Below are 22,058 nucleotides of genomic sequence, written 5' to 3' on the forward strand. Positions count from 1 at the left end.
GCATTTCAAAACACGCAATTCGCAAACATTATTTAAAATTATTGGACAATAAATTAATCTAAATTTACAAAATGTTAAAATATTTACACAAAATATATTATTATTTGATGAATATAATATAAAAACTTATAGTATATTCAGAGAACATCGTTTTTTTATAACAGAAATATATCAATTTTAGTTCTACCGTAAATTGTAACGTATTTAGTTTAGTGCTATAACTAATGTATAGATGGCGTTGCTAGAGACAAAAAAGAAAAATAAAACTTCGAGCACGTTTAAGTCTTTTGTATGTAACATTTGGTCGGCAATTACAATTTTTAAATTTCACAACTAAACGCACGTGTTTCTTTATTTATTTTATATACTTAACACGATTTGTTTAAAGACAGATTGTTATAATTTATTTTTTAAACGAAGAAGTTTTTCACTAAACATGTATCCATTTAATAAATACAAAAAACATATTACTAATTTTACATATTACATACACATACATAACAAGCTATGACATATCAATTAAAAATTTCTGTTTTATACATAGGTAGGTATATAAATTCAAAATTAATAAATTAATCAGAAACACTGAACTAAAATATTTAGTCCATATATCGAGAAGCACCAGCCTTGGCGCAGGGGCACAAAGTGGGACTGTAAAAACGAGTGGTTGTGGGTTCGATCCTCACTCGGGGAAATGAAATATTTATTTACATTTATATTTTTGGCGTTAAGTTCACCACTCAACATGCAATGCCTTCAGAACTCGGCGGAAAGTGAGGAACGAATATCTCAACACTAGTTCCCCTTGCCTACCTTACTGTGTGCGGTATACAGCGTAAAGCTGTTTTTTTCTATACACTATAATATTTTATAATGGTCAAAGTTACTGGGCACTTAGAATATGTCATATTGTGCCATTCATAACTCTTAGGTATTTCCAATTGACCATGCAAGTAGAGCCGCAGGCAAAAGCTACTATATTTTAAAACTGTTATTTACTCCCCACACATAAAAAGTTATTTCTCAATATCGAATGCTCTTATTCTATACTAATTCAATAATTCCTATAGCTATAACATTGGAATAACTATTTTACCGCAACAAAATCAAATTTTAAGATCCAGCGGTTGGGGTTTCGAGCTGAGCTTTGTAAATTATTTGCGATTTCTGTTCCTTATAGACATAACATCAAAGTTTTATGGACTGTTTTACGTGCATTCGGTTATTTCAATGGTAAAGAAGACTTGTAATACAAGTTGTATGAATTTAAATCACTTATTATAAAGTTGCATAGGATTACTTTTTTATGCAACTTAATTTGAATGCAGCCATACTAAACTTTTGGCACGTACACAATACTTACAAATTGTTAAACATAAAAAGTTACAGATTCTAATGATAATTTGGAATATTCGAGGTTACGATTTAAAGCCTATAATATTACAGTAATAAGAAAACAAATTATCTTATTGTTATGATCGTAGTTTTCTACATTCATAAAACCAAAGCTATAAAAGTTTATACACTGTATTTTACATATAGAAAAGTAGGCAGAGAGAAGTCTCGTGTCTAAACTCTCTATTACTCCTCAAATTTGCCACGCTCCGTATGGAGTAGCGGAACTCTACGCTGTACTTAAAGTAAAACCGGCCTGAAATTAACCAATGTGTTGAAAAGATCAATTGCTCATCTAACTTCTACAGGGAAACGAAAATAAATATCGAATAAACAATTTCCCCTATATGAGAATTGAATGCTTTAACATTGCGTATATATGACAACTTACTACTGCACCAAGGTAGTCTTAGCTAGCTGCAGTAAGTACTTATGTATTCTTTCATATGTCTGAATCCAATTGAACTTATTTCCGCTAGTCGCAATTGTTTAGTTTTTTTTAGCTTTACGGTGTATCCTATCTATAGCAGGGGGTTTAAGTTGCGGAATTTAACACCGTCCTTTGCCTCTTTACTTAGATCGATTCTTTCTACCAAGAGGGAATCGAATCCGCAACTGTCAGGTTTACACGCTTGTGTCATGTGCTACGACGGCCTCTAAAAACAATTTATACAATATAAATGTTCTATAAATATATGTAAATTTTATAAAATTACTATTTCTTTGTGAATGAAAACCAAATGAAAGTATTTCTATGGGAATCCCTAATGGGTAGTTAAATACCAATAACCTTTGTAGGTATAATTCGAGTACTTTAATAATCATAAAAGCCGCAAAAGTTGATTTTACTATTTAAATGGGCAATATCGCTGACGCTTTATGCTGGGACGCTTACGAGCGGTTGTACTATTAACTTTAAAGGTATTATTTAGGACTTAAATTTGTCACTTCTAGAACTAAAATAAATAATATTATTAAGAAAAAATCATAAATAATGTATATGTAAACTTAAAAGAGCATAGAAAATATAGACAAATACTAAGAGAGCATTGATTTTAGCATAGATATTTTTATCTGTACGGTATATAAAAATAAATATTGTTTAAATCTGGTTTGATTAATCCTATTTTACTGTCATTTTAATGTGTTTATTTAAACTATTCGTTGTGTACAAAGTAGACTATTAAAAAATGATTAAGTCGTGTGCCCTTATGTGGTTGATGTCATTTCCAGTATCTATATTGGGTACCTTAAGGTTCCCTCTGTGAGCCTTTGTTGCGGTTTAATATAAAAGAAAGACTTTCTTTCAAATCATTTAATGTGATTTCTAAGTGAAACTGTTAATGTTTTCTTTTTGTCTATTATACGTGAGTTGTGGTACTTAAGATATATATTATTTTATTTTTAAGCATGAGAGGCCGTTATGATGCAGTGGGACAGAGTTTAACTATAGACGCAAAGGTTTTGGGTTCAATCTCCAATCAGAAAAATGAATTATTTAAATTATTTTCATTTACCCGATAGTAGACAAAAACAGCCATAGTTTACTTGTAGTTTCCTTGTATATATCTAAGCAATATTACGCTATCTTAGCTGATGTAACTAAAAATGTTTTACATACTTTGCTATACAAAATTCAAATGAATATAGTAACATATATTATGTATGATAAATCGGTTTCCTCACTACAGCTATGCACGTAACCGAGTAATTTCACTTATAAAACATACATACATACATTTTTTTTATATTGAAAATGATTTCGTCCGTTTTGCGTTACGTTAATGGCGCGAGTAATTATATAAGATTGTTAATTATTACACAATTTTACTTTACGATTCCAATTTAAGATATGATTGGAAGGAAGTTTTCTATTATTTTTAATTGCATTTAGAGGCCGTCGTGGCGTAGGCGTAAGGGTGTGACGATAATGCGATGGTTATGGGTTCGATTCTCACTCGAGGAAATTGATTGATTTATCAATATTTTCATTTCTTCGCTCTGGCACAATGAGGAATGGGGGGAACGGAGTGTCTTATAAAACTGAGTTCTTTCTGCCTACCCTTCTTTGTGCGGGATACAGCGTGAAGCTGATTTTGATTTTTTTATTGCATTGTCCTATATTGACACTGACGTGTATCCTTTTTACAACCTTTTTTATTATTTTATTAATACAATCGTCAATTGATTCATAAAGTATGCTATTGTTTCAGTTGTCTAACAGAATGGTTCTCCTATGTTTCTAATAAGAAATATTTTGTATACCCATTGTTTATAATGTAATTCAACATATTTTATTATGTTAAAGGCAAAGTAAATTGCAATAATGTTTAACTATGGTTTATGCTTGTCACACGACTACAACACGGCTGGGACCAAAGTTACCGTTAAATGTTCTGAAACTCTAAAACGGTATTTATAAATGAGTGGAGCAGGCTTCAGAGGTAAGTTTTTATCACCGCCATCGATATCGATGAAAGGGTCAAATAGCTTAAACGATTTTGCGGTTAATTATAATTACTATTGAGTTACAACCTTTTTATGTAAGGCAGTGTGGAAGTGACTTGGTCTTTCTTGAGTATTTAAGATGAGGATGTTCTATCGAATATGTCATGGTTTTTCTGGATAAAAGTGAAAAAGCTGTTCAAATGAAAACTTAATGCTAGCGTTTGTATTTCCTAAGTTATAGCATCAACCACATTATAAACTTACATTTGTAGTTCGTTTTATACAGAAAGAGTGCATACGCCGGCAAACTGAAGTTTGTCAATTTTGATAAGTTGTACTTCCAGTTGACCTACAATCCGAAAATTGGATTACGGCATGCTGATACGGGAGCGTTGGTGTGTGAGTTCGACTCGTCCTTGACGGTTATTTTTTTTATAGGTATAGCAGGATAGTAAAAGAGAACATAGTGTAAAGATATTCCGTTCTCCCTCTACTGACGGAATTCCCAGCATTCCGTGTTCATTTAATATCTATTAAAAAAGTATCTAAACTAAAGAAGTATCGATTAACTAAATTTACATAAACATAAATAGTAACATTGTACGTTGATTATACATAAGAATTAACATCAATATTCAACTTTATTTGCATAGTGTTTTTTATAGACTGAGTGTAACTTGACTATATTAAAATAGTTAATGTACAGATTAATGTAAAACTTCGTATTATCATGTTTCAAATTCCATTTACTTCTATTCTCATACAATTTTGCGTGTATTGATTATATATGTGCAATATACTCTACTGTATATACATTTTTTGAAACTATTTTATATTCATGGATTGATTTAAATTTTTAAAAGCCACTTCAGTTAAGATCTTACAAAAAGAACAACAAAGGCAGTTTAGTTAGACAGTCAAATATTTTGATTATTAGTACAAATAAAAATAATCAGTCAATAATCCAAACAAAAAATGCCAAATATTACATAATTTAAAGAAACTGATATATTCTTATGACAAAAGGTAAATGAAACAACTAACAAGCGTAAACCGGACCATCCGTTGGGTGCGCGAGCGCAACTAGCAGTCGCAACCGCCCCGGCCAGTTTCTTAGCAGGCCTCAGTTATGCTTGAGACTCCGTCGGGGGCGCACGTGTGCGGTCAGTGTCGATGTTTAGTGTTCTAACAATTGGTTGAAAAAGTTTTACAGAGCTTTTGTGATTAATATGGACGGATAAAATTATTTACTTTTGGTGAGTTAGTTTACATTTTATATGTAATTTAAGTTTAATAGAGTTGAATAATATGTAGTGTTGAGCTTCTTTACTTTTTCTGAGGTTGTGTACAAATCAATAGAGTTAAGCATGTAAAACATATTTTTACGGTATCCATGTTGTAAACGGAGAGTTTTATTATGGTTTCAATCTCTCCGACCTTGTAAGTTGGTGGAATGTTAGGCGGTCAAAGAAAATGTGAACGTCGATTTAGGCGCTGTTCAGATCCGGTACTATGCTGTATATAAATGTATTGTAAGGGCACAAATACTCGGAATTTTGTTTAAACTCATATATTTGGTAATGTTTTATTTATAATCTGTATGACACATAGGAAAAAATGTGTATGTCACAGATTTGCTATAAATATTTGTCTTGGACCTAAGATAAAAAAAATCTCCTTTTTTTAGTAGAGTTATAAATATATTTTTTTACAAGAAACAATGAAATATATTAAGTATGTAGTGACGTTATTTGGTTGGTTCTATACAAGTTTTATATAAAAGAAATACTTTATTTAATTTACTATATGCAGGAATGTAGATTAAAATGTAACAATATAAAATTAATATTTTGATTCGTAAGGATCCGTCATAATTATTTGTAATATTAACCTCCATTCCATAATAAGTTTATGTAAGTCATTCGAATTCAAACCATGCGTGCTCCCTTTAATAACGTACGAAACAATTGGACAGTTGATGTATGAAATGCTATTAATCGTAATTTTTTTTTTTTTTTTAGTGAAAGTAATCTAATAAATAGATGGGGAACTTTGGGGAACCCCACAACATGTTTTCTCTGGTTTCTCTGTAAAATGCGATAGAAATGTATAAATCTACATATATGTATGTATAAAGTAAAATGATGATAAGACTTTTATTTGTTTAAAGTTATTTATTTATATTGAACTTACTTAAATGAAGACTTATATGATATCTATTATATGTTTCTTCGAAGTCCACTATTTCATTCATAAAAATTGGCGACACAACGTATACTTACTTTAATTAAATAATTTTGAACTTTTGATTTACAAATCTAAATATATATTTTTTTAAATATTCAAATGCATAATTATTACAACTAATTCATGCATAACTCTACATATCTCATTATTGCATAAGACACATATCTATTGCATATGCAATACAAAATGCAAATTATGAGTCATATGCAAAATAATTAGAGTCAGTGCAGATATGAGAATTGTTTACTTTAGATTGCAACGCAGTTACAGGGTCTATCTATTAAGAAACATATTTATCGAAGTGTCTCATTTTTCCTTATTTTCGTATTAAAAAGATATTTTATTATACAATTTAAGTCCGATTATCTTATGTATCCATGTTTTTTAATAGACTTTCAGTAAGTGGGTATTGCTTATTTTTTTTCTTTGTAAGATTACTTAAATATATGCAAAATAATTAATATAGCGCAAAGTTTTCATATGATACAATATATGTTTTTGCTTCACGCTGTATCTCGCGTTTAGTAAGTAGGCAGAGGGAAATTAGTGTATCCATTCTCTACTTTTCGAAATATTGCTTGTTTTTTTTAGCAGAACTCAACGCCCCGTATTATCTTATTATCATAACAAAGATATTTATAAAAAAATGTTTTCTTCCAATTATTACCGAACACATGAGGCCATCGTAGCCCGTACGCTGTGCCTGTGCCTAGTGTGTCTGTAACGCGACGGTTGAGGTTCGATCCCCTACTCGAATTATTATTTATTAATATTATCCTTTCCTTGTTCTGGCCCGGCGTTCAGTTTCGCCACTCAACAGGCAATGCCACGAAAAATTCAACAGAAAATGGGGAACGGAGTGTTTTAACACTAGTTTCAATCTGTTTACCCTGCTATGAGCAGGATACAGCATGAGTTAAAAAAAATTATAACAACATATAAAACTATCGTGCAACATGTCGATTTTTTAAACGTCACTAAAAAAAGGTAGCGGCACCTTCTGCAGTATTACAAACATAATGAGCACACAATCAACGGATTAGAGGCAAACACCTAATCAATTGAAATTCGCAGACCAAAATGCGAGGTATGCCTTTCATAATGCAATTATTTTGAACTGGTTCTGTTATATGAAATTTTGTATGGCCAGGTGTTGCGTGTTCGATGCTCTACCTATACCTCTACCTCTACCTCTATCTTTACACTAGCTATTATGATTATAGTCGTATATCATGTGATAATTATTATTAGAATTGCATATGAAATAACGTCCCGAAGCTATGTTTTGGTAATCTTGAAATCTAAAAAGGAATACAATTCTTTATTAATATGTTCTGATAAATGTTGCAATATTTTAAGGTTGCTTTGCTCCGTTTTTAACGAACTGTAGATATTTTCATAATTCAGTTTAATGAATTATTTAATTAGGATAGTTGTTGCATGAAAAAATGATTATATTTAAAATATGCTCGATATTCTTTGCATATAATAATTTCGTTTTTTGAGTTTTGTTTATCTTAAGAAAAAAATCGTGTGGTGTGATGATAAAATGTTTATTATATTTAGTTTGTTAAAAAATAATTGGATTTAAGGCCAGTTTTGCCGCAGGGGGACAATCGTGCGAGAGACCGGCCGGCTGTGGGTTCGATTTCCACTCTAGGAAATAAAATATTTAATATTTTGCGCGTTGTCCACCGCGATTCTCAAAACTAATTTAGAAAAAAATATAAATGTAACATAATAGCTATTTTGTCGTTTTTTTAAAATCTTGCAATATTAATATTAATATTATTAATATTTGCTGTTAATAATATAATTAAATATAGACCAGTATTACGTTTTGTTTCGTTACTTCTCTTTTTATTGTTATTGCATTAAACATATATTTGTTAATTATTATATTGTATAAAATAACATTTATTTCATAATTTAAATAAATAGAAATCGATATATTCTTTATATTAGTATTATCGATATCGTACATATTGAAGGTAACTTTTTTATATAATGTTCATACAATACCTTTATATCGGCTGTTAAGACTCCATATAATTAGTACAAAAAATAATATAATAGAAGTATTTTAGCAAAAAAGGTATTTTAACGAATCTTTTTATCGAATTGGTTTCGATGCGGTTATATTGCGAAATCAGTTCTAACCTTGTATTGAAAATCTTAAAATGAAGAAATTTAACGCAGTTACGCAGAAATTTTGATAGTTCATTAAGTACTACTTAATTGTTGGGAAAAATTATAAGGTGAATTATTATTGGTAGTAATTTAAATTAAGCTGTTTTATTCTTCATTTTTTAAGCTAAGCAATAAATATCTGAAAAAATATTTTGAAACATTATAAAACTTTTTTGTAGCTCTTACTAAATGTCACAATTTTTAAAGAATTTGTTTTTATTACTTCTTTCTTCTTTCTATCTGTTTTATCTTAAGCTTATGAGAATATTATAAATTCAATAAGTTTCCGGAATGATCGAAAAATATAACATTTATTAAAAAAACTGTACATCAACGAATTAGTAAAACTTTTCTAAGTACAAAAGTAGCTTACATTTTAAAATGATTAGGTCTCAATTATAAAGTAAACTTTAACATTAAAGTTTAATTAATAACTGTCTATTTCTAACATACTCGTAGTGTGCGTATCCCAAGGCTACTTTTTGCATTCTCATAAAAAAGTATAAAGGCATAAGTAATGAAATTGTTTAGTACCAAATAAGTAACAGTGTCCGGATAAAACCAGGTCACATTGTTAAGTTTTTTTAATCTGTTTAATGCTAGTTTTTTTAATGTATAGATAACAAAAAAAATTGTTTTCTTTATAATTTTTTTAAAACATATTTTTTTATTAATACATTTACATATGTAATAATTATAGATAAAATTTGAAGATAGAATGATAAATATAGCTCTATGATCTTTAAATATTTTGTAAAAATATGTAAAAATAAAAAAAAAAACTATAAATTTATCTACAGATAAACATAATAATTTTATTTACCAGTACCTGTACTAATTGGTTAAAATTTATTTCGCGTGATCGAAGGACGATGATGTGAAATTGATTTATTCATATAATTGCTTTGCTTTATAATATAAATGTTTAAGTTAAATCACCGATGAATCATTGCGCGTGTATTTTTGTATTACGAAATAGATAATTGTATCTTTTGTTGGAAATCTGGGTGTTATTTATAGTGCTTATTATATTTTTAACTAGTATAACTCTAGTTTGTACAGTTCGTGTATTCTTTAATATAATTATATATTTATGCACACATGCTATTATTATATAACAATCGGAAGGAATTGAATTAATGAAAAAATATTTCTGTGTTGCCTAGTTTGTTTAATTAAAAACGACAGTATCTAAAAGGGAACACAGTGTCTTAACACTACCTTTCCAGGTTCCCACCTTGTAATGTGTGGGATACTTAAATATTACTTAATATTACATAACGTTAATAATTTTCACGATAAAAGCTAGTAACATATGTTTTAATCAGATGCAATGATAACAGGTTGAGAGCTGTGTGCTCTTACAAGTACATCAAAATAATCTACGTTACAATCGAAGTGGGTCATATATTTAATTCTATTGTATAACACTCTATATATGTTTACAAGTGAGGCAGCTGTAACTGTACTGTAAGTACTAATTGTTAGAGAAAATATTTTTTTCCTCGAATAGGACCCACGATCCCCACTCGTGGCAATGTATTATTTCTATTTTTTATTCTGGTTGGTAGGAGAGCGATGTTGAGTTCCTCCACTCATCATGCAATAGTCTCAAATTTTGTCGGTAAGCAGAGAATAGTGTTTTGCCACTATTTATACCATATTTATGCCATACTATACATTTATTCATTTATTTATACCATATACCATTTCATTTATACCATATACCATATTTTTTTTTCTTCGTTCTGCTGTCGAGGCAATGCGCGGCGTTGAGTTTCAATGCCTTCAGAATTCAGCGAAAAGTGGGGATTGAAGTATCTTAAAACCGGGTTCCCTCTGTCTACACTATAGTGTGCGGGATACATCGTGAAGCTGATTTATTTTATTAATATTTATTACGTTTTCTAACAATGATGCAACAAACAAAATGATTTTGGCCTAGAATAGACTAGTTTCGGAGGATATACGTAAGGTCGACGCATTACCGCCGTTTCCAGGATGAGCTGCAACATCCGAACGTATTCACTCAAATCTTTATTTATCATTCGATCTATTATCTCTGTACCTATATAATGTAAAGACATTATATAGCCCATTGTGGCCCAATAAAATAGTATTTGGCTGTAAGGGTGGTGTAGGTTTGATTCTGTGAGGTAATGATACTTAAATTGTTATGATAGCTAAATATATTTCAATTCTTCGCTCTATAGGGAAGTGTAGTGTGGCGTTGAGTTATGGACTCTCTCAGCACTATGTACTACTTCTCTATCGTAAGAGGACGCGCGGCGTTGAACTCCGCGACTCATAATTTAGTCTTGAAATTAAGTGGAAAGTGCGAAGGACGGTGTGTCTGTTGTCTACTCTAAGAAGATTAAAAAATGTATTACCAAATAAAATGTAAATTAGAATAACGGGTTTAAATTTTAAGATATTATTTTAATTTTATGACAAAATTTAGCTTAATATTATGTAAGTGATACATATTTCCCTAATTAATTCAGCGTAGATCGAGATCGAGATTGCCTTTAGAATTTTTGGTTATTGAGTCATATATGGTAGTAAGATACGAAATCAAATATAAATAAATATAAATTAATTTAATTAAAAAAAGTTAATTTAGTTAAAAAAAGATATAGGCTTGCTTTTAGGTACTAACCACACAATATCATAGGAATTGCCAAGCCAACTTAGCGAGTAATTGCTATGTCCAGAGAGTGGAGAACGATGTAAAGTATTTCTACTTCAATTTTACGATGATTTTTTTTTCACAATGTATAATCGCATATAGCGGGATAGGCAAAAGGAACCTAGTGTTATAAATGTTCATTTGAAAGAAGAAATGAAAAAAAAAATACCTCGAGTGGCTATCGAACCCAGAATTCTCGCGCTTATAAGCAAATACTTTGCAGCTACGCCAAGACGGCATTTCAAATAGGTATATTTACAAAATAATAATCGATATAATTCTTATTATAGCTTGACATTAAGTACGCTGAACACGTAAGCCTATATTTTAATTTTCTAAATATAAAAACAATCAAATTAACTACGATCTCATAATAACATGCTACAAGAATATCTCTTATAATATATTTTACATAATTTAGAGGCTGTTTACATCTAGAAACAAAGGAGGCGATAGTCTTTGAATATGTTCTTTTTAATATTTATTGGAGATCCGGTTTTTATAGCTTAGTGGGTGACTGACCGAAGTGACAAGTGTATGTAGTCGTAATTACGCGAACTCAGTTATTTAGTTAAACGGCCGGTCGAGTCATTACGTCAAATGTATGTTTTAACTTATTATTTTCCAAGGTCGAATTTTTTGATAATAATTGCTTTATTGTGGAATTGGGTGATGATTTTTGTTGATTTTATTTTAAAATACTATTTAGGGCCAAATTTTTATTACATTTTGATAGCGTAATAGAAAAGAAGAATCAACAAAGCTTTTATTCATTTTTTATATATTTATATAAAAAAATAAATAAAGAGATACCCATAATGGCAGGTACTAGTGAGAATGTCACGGTGAGAATGAAGAAGAACGTGCTCAGCTGGTTTGGGCACGTCAGACGAATTAGTGATGAAAGAATAGCAAAAACGATTTATGATGGAAAAGTGAGTGTTAAGAGAGATAGGAGGAAACCTCGGTTGACTTCGAAAACAGTATCAAAGATACTGGAGGAAGGTCAAAAGCATGAGGACCCCCCGGAGAGCATGTATGAAGAGGTTGATGACAGTGACCGAGGCGAAAGAGGTTTGTAGAGACCGTAGCGTTTGGCGCTACGTTCCCTCTGACTACCCCGCTAGGGATAAAGCGTGAAGTTAGGTTAAGTTAAGATATTAAAATCCGCAAATTCTTAATCAACATATATGATCCAACAATGACTATACTAAAAGCCTTATTTGATCGACCCGCAACACGAGAAGCAGTTTATCGTATCGATCGCCCGTATGGGTTTTATTACTTAACTGTTTTCACGCTTTACAACACAATAAGTTGTGGTGGTGTAAGACTTTAGTTGAATATATGTATATTAGCGTTATTATTTAGCTTTAGCTACAAGCTGTATCCCAAACATGGCAGGACAGGCAGAGAGAACCTGGGAATCTAATCTTAAGATATTTCGTTCCCATTAAATATTTCCCAACTTTCCGCCGAAATCTGGAGACAAAACAATAAAATCTTTTATCTGTAATTTTTATTCTTGTAAACATTTTATTTTCCCCACGTAGACTCTTTCATAAGCAGAATAATTTTGGGACTCTCCCGAAAGCACATTTACTTCTAAAAGCGTAAAAAATATTTCGTAAATAAACTCGTTTTTATTTTAGAAATAAATATTACTCTCAGTGTAATTTGAACCAATAATAAAAGCACCTTATTCACATACACGACGAAAGATTTTTTTTTCAATAATTAATAACTGCACGCTGTATATCCCGTACATAGCAAAGTAGTCACAGGGGACCAAAAATTAAGACATTGTGTTCCCTCACTTTCCGCCCAATTTTCGGACTTAACGCAGAGTGAGGAAATAATATTAATTTATTGACTGACTGAGAATCGAACCCACAACCGTCGTGTTTGAAATCATTGAAATAACATGTCGTAAACAAACAGTGACTGAACTCAAAACGTTTCGAAGGCCACGAGACGGTAACGGATCAGTCATTATAAATGAATATTAAGAGGAAAGTTACATTTGAATGAATTTTTATACGGTACTTAATATAAACGTGTTACAAGCTAATTTGAACGATAATATTTATTTTTTTATACAAATAGTTCTATAATCTCAAACCAGTTTAATATATTATCAACGATTATTAAATTTTAAATGATAGTTGGGTATCACGTGATAGTAAATGAAATGGTTGAATTTTTAAATATTAATGGAATTAGTATTTATAAATGTTTGTTTAAGAGGAGAGAATCTGTTGATACAACTCTCCATTCTCTACTATATATACTGATATCTTGAACCCGTGGTAACTAACTAATTTACTTAGAAAATAGTTACAATTTATGACATATTCTCTTTAAGTCAAGGAAAATATATGGAATGTTAATAGCAGCTAGAAGTTCATTAGGCAAGCCCTTGCATAAATATGTTCACCTTGCTTAAGTCTTTAATATAGTATATGCATACATGAGTACTATATTATTTGTGCAATTTTAGTTTATGAAACGAAATTCTTTCTTTTTCTTTTATCTATATGAAAAAAAGCCCGTAGCTATAGCCCACAACTTCGTTTGTATGAAATGTAAGATCGTGGTTTTACAGTTCCCCTAGGAACTCCTCATAGAACCTAGTTGTTAATTTTTTTAATTCTACATCCCTTTGTCTATCTGTCACTCAGTAGCGTTAGAGTCTTATATTTATTTTTGATATTAACTTTTATCTTAAAAAATATATTAAGTACATTAAAAAATTCGGATATATCTTTTTAAACACGTTGACATTATGCATGATGTAACTTTTTACAACTCGTGCAAATAAAAATACCAAAATGACTCCATTTTGTAAACAAATATAACATTTAAAGAGTTCAATGGCCATATTAAAATGAATGAATCTTTCTTATTTCTATTAAAAGAATAAAAAGATTATTTATTCGTGTGCATAGCGAAGTTGCCAAAATATAAAACCATATCGTACGATTTTATGAATAAATTATAATATATTTGCAACGAGTTGCTTATGAAATTATAACAATATAGATAATTCAGGTTTCTGTATGTACGTTTGCACATTAAAGTGCTCTGTTATAGCTCTTTTACTTTTTTAAAAAAACCTAATAAAATTGAAAGAGCCTATTTTACACTTTTTGTCGTATAGCTTCTCCTTTCGGCTTTACGTGTTGAATGGCGGAATTCAACTCCGTGTTACAATAATTTTATTGTGTTTTTTTTTACTTCTTCACTTGTTCTTTGTTTCAATAATATTGTTGAACGAGCAACGTTTGGTGTTGATGATAATTATGTATTATAATTCATAGTTACAACTGGTTTAGCATAAGGCAACCTTAACCGCGTTTGAATATAACTTACTATCAATAGTTGCCATTTCAATATTTTTGTATCTTATAGGAATTAAAATATAGAAGAATACGAACACAAAAAGTAACAAAGGTTAATGATTATATATAAATGTCCTTAAATGTTACATATCAAAACCATCGAGACGTATTAACAGATTCGATTCCAACTCGGGGCAATGATATTTCAATTATTTTCATTTTCCCATTACTTAACACGCAAAATCCAGATAATTTTGCAGAGTATGAGAAACGGTGTCACTACAATGAGGGAGATACTCTTTGCGTTGCGTAATTTTTGCATTGTTATTTTCCTTAGTACAAAGTGGACAAAAGAGAACCTAGTGTTAAGATACTCCGTACTTCATGTAGACCTATAATATGGATAACGTATAATTTTTATAATGCAATATTTAACTTGCTAACTGAGTGATGCTCGGGGCGGTGCGACATTCCTTCGCGGGCAGATGTTGGTAGAACTGCAAAGTTTTACAATTTACAGCTGCTCTTAAAACGGCTTTTATTAAATTATATTACAGTAACTGTGGTATTCTTACATTTGGTGACTTCATTCTCCACTTTTAATCTTATTTGAGAAATTATGTCAAGAGTTGGAGATACTCTGTATCTTGCATATAGTTTGATAGGCAGAGGGAACGTAATGCCAAGACGTTCCATTCCCTACGCACCGTTTTTATTTAATTCATTCTTTCGTGTGGAAATCGAATCCACACGCGTTTAGAGTCAGACGCTGTACCACTGCACTACGACGGTACTATTTTCATAAAATATACCATTAGTAAAAGGCAAATAAACGAAACAATTTCGAACTAATATAGACATTATGTTAATAAGAAAGTTCAAACACAGATAACAGCAAAGTATTAAATAAAAGTTGTAGTTCGCGTGTTCGCGTGACGCACATCAGATAGCCTGAGCTTGTTTTAATTGAATTTACTCTTTGTAGTTCTACTTAGTTCTTTTGATATACTAACTTTTAAGCTTACCTAAGTAACTTTGAGTAATATATGTTGTAACTTGAAATGATTCTGTAGTTTTTATTTGTAAGTACTAACTAGTTGATAATTATGTATGGTTTTTGCACGTTCTTACAATTTGTACTGCTTTTTACACTTTTTTGCTCTTAGATTTTGCTTTTAATTTTTGTGAGGTAATCTAAAAAAAGAGTATCTAAGAGACATTATGTTTTAGAAGGACTTATGACTTATATAAACATACAAACTACATACTACAATATATAAAACATAACCATTTTTATGGACTTACATATATTAGTATGGTCATCACAGTTTTCAAACTTTCATTTATGTTAAGTCTTATATCTCTTTCAAGTAAAAAATACGTGAAATTTAAGGGTTATTCCGCCTTCCACTTAGTTTTTTTTAGGTGTTTTATTTTTTTAACTTCACTAAAGCTTTATTTCTAGCTATAACCACAATTTATATATCCTCCATATCGAACAGTTAAGAGTCGTTCAAAGTATTCGTTAGTATGCGACGCTCAGGTTACTTTCTATGACTAATTTAGAAAAATGTTAATGAAGTAGAAAGGTTAATATATATATGGTTGCTTATTAGTAACGTGTTACCTTTTTTCTTTTATATATTTTAACGATTTAGCGAAGAGAAGTCACTCCGCTTTAAGACATTTAAGACAACATGTATATCACTTTTAAAAAAAAACTTTTTTTCGCTTTTCGAGTGGCAAAGTTCAAATCCGCAATTTATCTTATTAACAGAGCGAGAAAATGGAAATAATACATTTCCTTAAGTAGGAATCAAACTCAAAACCGTAACGCTTGCAGTCGAATGCTGCCTATTCTACTTCATTTAAGGTATTATAAATACTTAATTTATTTAAAAATAAATATATTTTTTATATTATATTGTAAATATATCGATGAGTCAGATCTGGATCTAATGGACAACGGACGCGTTAATAAAAGACATAAAATTATTAGGTAATTGTCCAGCTGAATGCATTTCCTGTGTCATGTTTTGTGTCTTTTTCAATAATAAAAACTTTAAAAAAACTTAAGCGTCTTTATTGGGATAGTATCTTAAAACTAGGTTTCCAGGTTTCGCGTTTCTTCACGCAAGTAGCGTGGAGCTAAAAAAAGACAAACAAGCAAAACATTAATAACGATAATAATTTACACAAGCAGGAATAGGAACATGCGACCTCTGCAATAGAAACAGCTCTCTATTACGACACTTTGACTACTTCACATATATTATGGAATATTAAAGAATTTCTTAAAAAAAATGTTACAATCTTTGAGCAATGCTTACACAAACTTCCCACGGCTGTCGCTGACCTGTTCAGGATGTGCAATTAAATAACTGTAGAGAACTGTAACGGTTCAATTTGACTTACATCGTTACTTCTTAATAACCAGATTAAAGGAACTTGTTAGGTTTAATGGCGGCTATCAAGGAAACCCCTTTAATGGGGGTTCATTATCAGGGGAACTGTTTTATGTATGTTTTTTTCACTTCATGCTTTATCCCATATTGCATTGCGTGAGAAAACGGGTGCAAAGAGAATCTTGTCTCCAGAAACTCCGGCCTTCGCTTTCTGCCTGGTGGCAGAACTTAACGCCGCATTTTGCGGGGAAATCAATCGCTCAAATAAAATCAAGAGTATAAATTAAAACCATAATTAAATTTAACCGCCCAAGTAAAGAGAAAGTAATATATTATTATTGTAGAGACGTCGCGCCGCAGTAGGACAGCGAGAATTTTGCTTTGAAGGAGTCTAAACTTAAGCCTTACTTCTTCTTCTCAGTAGAAAACAATAATATAAAATTACTTGCAAAATCTTTAATATTTTTTTCATCTTAATATAAATTTAAAATAAGCAGAGAAAAAAATATAAAAAGCAAGTACAAATCAGTTTCAGCAGAATTTTGTAGAGTCAAAGCAAGTCTATAATTATTTTTGGGCTATATTTGGTAAAATATAGAATCATCATGGTTGCAGCGTTGAGTTCCGTCACTATACAAACAATACCTCAAAAATTCAGCGGAAAAAGGGGGAACCACCTGTAAGTGTCTTAATGGTTCCCTCTGTCTACCCTGCTATATGCGGTATACAACGTGAAGCGGTAATTTTTCTCTGCAAATCACGCATATTAAATTGCTTATCATCCATGAACCAAAAAGGACAGCTGTTACGAACCTACGTTTCGCTTGTAAAGTTCACTCCAGAGCACAGTTTGGGCGCATTGTGCTCAATAACTCACTGAGCTTTTGAATTTTATGGCACGTGCGAAACATCTGCTTTAGCTTTTTTTTTTCATATAGTATTTTTTTTAGATCTCTCTGCCTTTTTGCCCTTGGTTGTTATGGTTCTGAAGCCCATTTCTATGGATAGCTTACAATATGTTTAGTTTATATATATTGCGCATATGTACGAGAATTAAAATAAATAATTAATTACTATGCGTTACTGAACGAAGCAAATCGTATCTTTTATTTTATCTGAACTTTTATTAAACAAAAAAAATAATATCATCAAAATTAATACATAAAATGGCAACGTTTAACTACTTATTTAGTTCAAGCTGTATTTGTGTTAGAGTATAATAATTGTGTAAACCACGTGGTTTATGATTGACAGTAGAGTAAATAGATAGAGTAAATAGATAAATTGTAATAGATAATAATTGACACTGATTCTAAATATTTGAACTATAAAAATCAGCTGTACGTGCGAAAAATATAATTCTAAATTGTATTACAAAGACATAAAGACCATTTTACTCTAATATATCAATGACAATTCGGCATCTGCTACATTACTTCAATGGCCAGGTGTTAAAACACAGTTGACGCTTTAAATCTGTTGAGTAATTCTATCAATGCCTTATTTACTTTTTGATGTTTAACTATGTAATATTTTTTTTATAACCCTCTTTAACTTTAATAATATAGATCCTTCTCTTAGCTTCACGGTTTATCCCACATATGGCGGTGGAGGAAATCAACGAGGAAATCAAAGCCGCGCATATTTTCAAAATTAAACATTTATGCCATCGATTTTTTTTGACTGAATTCTTATTCAGGTGATATTTTCAGATAAAGTAAGACATTATAATAATAATACATTTTAATATTTGTTTGAGGTTACTTAGCTGTAAAAAAAAAGCTATAAATGAATAAAGCGAACAACGATTTTATGACGTAGAGCCGATAAAGCCGTTATTGAGAGTTAAATGACTTTAAAATACGATTATCTTAACAATGCAGGTACACAAGAAAGCTGATTTTGATGAAACATGTCCAGAACTTGAACCACGTTAAAGAAATCTTCTTATAAATTTTGTTTCTTTATATAGTGTTTTCGGAATTTGAATAGTTGCATTTTGTGGATTTTTTTATATTATAAAGTCATATTCTATAGATTCTCGTATAACCTATATTTAAACATGTTCAACCACTTTGTCTAAATTAAAACCATCTGAGTGAGCCGTCAAGGGCGACGAGTAACACTTTTGATTTTAATTACTTACCTAAATCATTCTAACAATTATTAACAGGTTTCCGGAATCGTTTGAAAATGTAAATTTGCAGTAAAATTGCAAAATTAATTGAACTTTACACAATGTATCTACATATAAGACACTGGAACTCTTGTAGCTTTGATAAAGTTATTTCCTAAAATTTTTTTCTTAATTTTTTTTATAACACACTTGTTTTTTTTTATTAAGCAACTTAAGTCAAAAGTTATATATAAAAATTAAAGATTTCTTTGCATGCTATTATGAACTATATAACTGCTAAATATTTACAGCTACTTAACCAAACGAAAATTAATCATAATAGACATGAACTCAATAGTAAACTCAACGTTAATTACAAATTAGCATTTACACATTAATAATTAAAAATGGATGCACTCTACAAGTAATTATGTAATTTGAACTATTTTTATGCGCTAGCAACGCCGTGTTTTTATTGAGAAGACTGGCACTGGTTTAACTGTACTTGTTTGTTACATGGATGCATAATGTGTATTGAATAACATTATTATGTTATGAAATAGGTTTTATCATATACTAGCTAATTAGTTTTATTAAGTAGTTGTTTAAAAAATACAATTAATTTTAGCCTATTTCGAAAAATAGGAGGTTATTAGTTTAAACTGGACGCCCGAGATATTTGAATATGATGAATTGATAATCTATACATATATCTATTAGTCTTCTAAGGATGAGTGCAAAATTTTGTAAACGTATGTACATATCTATGTTTATCCATAAGCTTTCATATCGAGATTATCTTTTATCAATTAAATCACACATATTCCAAATTACGAAAAATTCTAAGTTTTATTAAAAATGGTTTAGTGTTTTTGAGATATGAGTGTCAAAATGTTTTTGGAGGATAAATCAATACTTTAGCTTTTTTTATTAAAGTAAAAAAATTTAACGTGCGTACAAGGTCATTTTATGGTGTAACGTGATCGTGTCCAACGTTTCAGTTAAAGAACATCACGAATCAAGTGCCTATTGGTAATAGGTATTTATATTTATTTAAACAGCTTCATTTTCCCGCATACCCAGTGTTAAGATTCTCCCTTACCCAAATAGCAAATGGAGACACTACGTGTTGAGTGGCAGAACCCAACGCCGCATTATGTCTACCAAAGCGAGGAAATGAAAATTATTTTCAAACAATAATTTTCAATTATTGCCATTTACAGCCACACTCTGTACAACTGCCACGAAAGCCTCGATATATTTATTCAAGATGACAATAAATTGGGCCAACTTGAAGTAATAAGTCAGTCTCTAAGTATAAACGTGATGGTCGTGGGCTCAATGTACATTTGGAGAAATTAATTGTTTTGAATTTCCTGCTCTGGTAACAAAAAGTGCGGCGTTAAGTTCTGTCATTCAAGACTCATGTCTCAAATTTGGGTGGAAGGCGGAAAGAGGAGCGTATAAACACAATTTTCTGACAATTCTGCAATATGTAGGATGTACTACAACTTCAACAAACAACAGGGAACTAATTCCATAAAAAAATATTTACAATTTTATAGATCAATAAAATTTTTGCATTACTTTTTGCATAATGCCATTAGCAAATCAAATTATGTTTTATCGGCGTCAAGCGTTTACGAAATATAAACAAATTGCAAGCTATAACTAGATATACACAATATTACATTACTATTAACTTGGATCATGATGAAGCCAGTCGTGGTGAAGCGGCAAAAGCGTGATTTTAAAGGCTATAGGTTGTGGGTTCGATTCCCACTTCAGGAATGACATATTTAATATTTTCGTTTCGGTAACGAGGCCAAGTGAAGTGATAAACAGTGTTTTAAACCTAGGTTCCCTGTAATATGTGGGATACACCGTGAAGCTATAAAAAATAATTTTCCTTAATATGTGTGGATACAACTTATTTATTTAAAAAAAAACTTAGTCATGAAAATATCTGAGCAAACACAAAAAAAAAATTAACACTATCAAAATTAAAACACTAACACAGACCTCTAACACCTCTTTACTCAACTAAAAGGCCGTAGTGTCAAATCAAATAGACTTTTTGTGAATGAAGCCATGTAAGAAGTTACTCAGCGTAACGTCACGTACGTTGAAAGAAAAATTTACGAGCTATTTGCACTTATAATTCCAGTTTCATATGTTAAATTAGACTCTACCACAACATGATAAAGATCAAAATATATTGCGTGTCATTGTAAAGGAGCTGAAAAATTAAATTTGTCTTGTTTCTTAAAACAAATATAGCCTATTCGACGTACTTAGCCTTATTTTTAACTTACCAAGGTCTAATTTTGAATAGCATTTCGCAGTCAAAGTTTCACAGTTCAACGAACCGAATGAATGGTTAAGCAAATAAATTGGTGCTAGCAATGGGATGCTGGAGTGAAAAAAAACGGTACCTTGGCACGGATAGGTTAGATAATGCATCTTAGACCATCCATAGGGTACCTAAAACGGCGTGGCGACTAAGATCTAGGGTCTAGCGTTTCCGGGACGAAGCCTTATTTGCAAGTTGAATTAATGATTTGCCTTTTGGAAAGGTTTCCAGGTAAATTAATTTTGTTGTTAGAATTTTTTTTATTATATAACAAATCAAATCTAAAATATTTTTTTATCAAATAGATTTTTGTAAGCACTTTTGAATTTAATAATAAACATGAACCATTTCACTCGCTAGAAAGGCAGTTCTGGTGAACGAAAAACAATTTCTTCTTCATTAAATGATTAATAACATTAAAATTTTACATAAATAATATAAATTACAACAAAAAACAGTTTGAACTCGTAACTATATCTATACGAAAGTTTCATAAATATATATCAACATTACAAATAGTGAACTATATCACAGTATCACAGTGCGTAAGTTAATGAATGCAATCAAGGTGAAAGATTCAAACTGGCTTCCACTTCCGTAGTATTTTACAGGAAGTGGATAATCGAGTCATAACAGTATCTGTGTTAAACAGCTACTCGTACCGTAATACGGATTTCGGATGATAATGCGAAATAAAGTGATGGATCTCTTTTTGAGTATTGTAGATAGGTGTATAGACTGTATAGGTATGGAAGATGTGCTGAGAAACGAGGTTATGGTATTTTTAATTGTTTAAAATGAAGCGATTAAAATCTCTTCCTCCATTTCATTGTTAAAATACGTTTGGAAGAAATATCATTTAAAAGTAACAAGA

At 30.6% G+C, this 22,058-nt stretch overlaps 1 protein-coding gene across 2 annotated transcripts in view; it reads left to right on the forward strand.

Moving 5' to 3' along the window:
* The first annotated feature begins 4,960 nt into the window (after positions 1-4,960).
* Positions 4,961-22,058, forward strand: part of B4 (imaginal disc development protein B4) — a 106,402-nt gene continuing 89,304 nt past the window's right edge. The window contains exon 1 of one of the 2 annotated variants that reach the window (XM_085194620.1): positions 4,961-5,099. The gene's annotated coding sequence lies outside the window, so the exon portion shown is untranslated. The remainder of the gene's footprint in view (positions 5,100-22,058) is intronic. The other variant, XM_085194621.1, reaches the window with a different exon arrangement.

The sequence above is a fragment of the Heliconius melpomene genome, chromosome 12, assembly GCF_056956725.1.
Source record: "Heliconius melpomene rosina isolate 202511_hmr_F chromosome 12, ASM5695672v1, whole genome shotgun sequence".
Lineage (NCBI taxonomy): Eukaryota > Metazoa > Arthropoda > Insecta > Lepidoptera > Nymphalidae > Heliconius > Heliconius melpomene.